The sequence below is a fragment of the Octopus bimaculoides genome, chromosome 18 (assembly GCF_001194135.2).
Source record: "Octopus bimaculoides isolate UCB-OBI-ISO-001 chromosome 18, ASM119413v2, whole genome shotgun sequence".
NCBI lineage: Eukaryota > Metazoa > Mollusca > Cephalopoda > Octopoda > Octopodidae > Octopus > Octopus bimaculoides.
This window is the reverse complement of record NC_068998.1, coordinates 37,678,804-37,681,041: the sequence shown is the minus strand read 5'-3', so window position 1 is coordinate 37,681,041 and position 2,238 is coordinate 37,678,804.

Here is a 2,238-nt window from a genome sequence, read left to right as displayed (position 1 = left end):
TCATCTGGATGAGGGTGTATGTTGTAAGACTCAAAACATCCCCTAACCCCAGGATACAATGCTGATGATGCGTCCAAGTATTTCATATGTAGATGTACACAACTGGTGTTGCGTAGATATTTCGTTTTAAGGATTCTGTTTTAATATACCTTTGTATATTGTATAGTGATTTTTACTCCTCCCATTTTGTTTTTGTAGAAGTTGTCTTTCCCACATTAAACGTCTTTAAAAGCTCCACACACATCTGACATTTCTTCGCAATTTTGTTGCATATATTTGAGCCCTTGTTACCAATAATGCAAGGATTATTATAATTGTTGTTGTTGTTTACAATGTTCCTTTCTTTCCACCAATTCTTTTTTTTATCTTCATATTTTTGGGGATTTTATTGTTGTTTACATTTTTTCTTTCTTTCTTTCTTTCTTAATTTTTCTTGTTTTTTTGTTTCTTTATTTTCTCTTCCTTCCTTCCTTCCTTCCTTCCTCTATCCTTTCCTTTCGTATTAATTTAAAAAAATTGCTTTCCATTTTCCTTATTTTGTATTTTCCTTTCTTTCTTTCTTTCTTTCTTTCTTTCTTTCTTTCTTTCTTTCTTTCTTTCTCTCTTTCTTTCTTTCTTTCTTTCTTTCCTTCTTTCTTTCTTTCCTTCTTTCCTCTTTCTTTCTTTCTTGTTTTCTTCTCCCTCTTTCTCTCTCTTTCTCTCCCTCTCTTTCTGTTTCTTCCTTTCTTCCTTCCTTCCGTACTCCCGTTCGTCCTTTTATCATTGCCTTTCGCCCCTACAATCCTACCTCCCTATCAACCCTACTTACAAACCAACCCGTTCAACGCGAAATCTCCTCCTAAATCCACCCACCCACGCCATGGCCATCCTTCCGCTGGAGGGGATCCATCTTCTATCATGTTGTTATTGGTTTGATGAAATGTTACACGCTGGAAGAACTTTTCAGTTATTGGCTTCTGTGCATGTGTGCATGAGTGTATATGCATATTTATGTGTATGTGTGTGTTGCGTATGTGTGTATGATGCGTGTGTGTGTGTTTGAGAGTGTGTACGTGGGTATGTGTGAGTTTGCATGTATGAGTGCGTGTGCTGAGTGCGTATGAGTACGTGATGTGCATGAGTGTGTGTGCGTATTTGTATGTTTGTACGTCCATAGGCGTGTGTGTAGGCTCGTGTGTGTGAGTGTGTGTATGTGTGTTGCATGTGTGTAACTTGCACGCGCGTGTGTGTATGTGTGTGCATGCGCGTACATGTATATGATGAGTATGAGAGTGTATGTGTATTTTTGTATATGATGTGTGTGTGTATGTGTGGCGTGTTTGCAAATGAATGTATATCTATGTATGCGAATATACCTACGTATGAACGTGTGTGTATGTTCAAGTATGTGTCTGCATGATGTGTGTGTGTGTGTGTGTGTGTGTTTACATCAGAGTATGTATGCGTCCGCGTGTATATGTGCATATATGTGTATGTGTATAGACACACGCAATGGTGTATGTATGTGTCTTAGAGAAAATGTAGGTTTGGGAATACCGTATAAGCACTTGTATGTATGTGCATGCGTGTGTATATTTATGAATGTAAGTATGTATGTGTATGCATGTACGTATGCGTATGTATGTGTGTGAATGTATGTAGGTGTGTATGTATGTATGTGTATCTGTGTGCATGGTTGTGTGTGTACGTGTGTGTGTATGTATGTATGTATGTATGTATGTATGTATGTGTGTATGTACACATGTATGTGTATGGGTGTGTTTGTATGTATGTATATATGTATGTGTGTATGCATGTGTATACGTATGCCGTTTATGGCATACGGTCTGCAATTCTAACGGAGGTCTCAATAGACATTTTAAGATCCACAAAGATCAGAACTTAACTGCAGGCCTTGGTGCGCCAAATCGGATATGCAATCTATGTGGGTGTCTTTTCAAAACATTGTCTGGTTTAAAAAGCCACATCAAACGCCATGATGGTTCTAAGGTATAGGTACAAGAGGTGACCAGACTTTTCATAAGGAGTAGACAACCACCATGTATGCATGTATGTATGTATGCATGTATGTATGTATGTATGTATGTATGTATGTGTGTGTGTATGTATGTATGTATGCATGTATGTATGTATGTATGTATGTATGTATGTATGTATGTATGTATGTGTGTGTGTATGTATGTATGTATGTATGTATGTGTGTGTGTCTATGTATGTGTGTATATATATATATATATA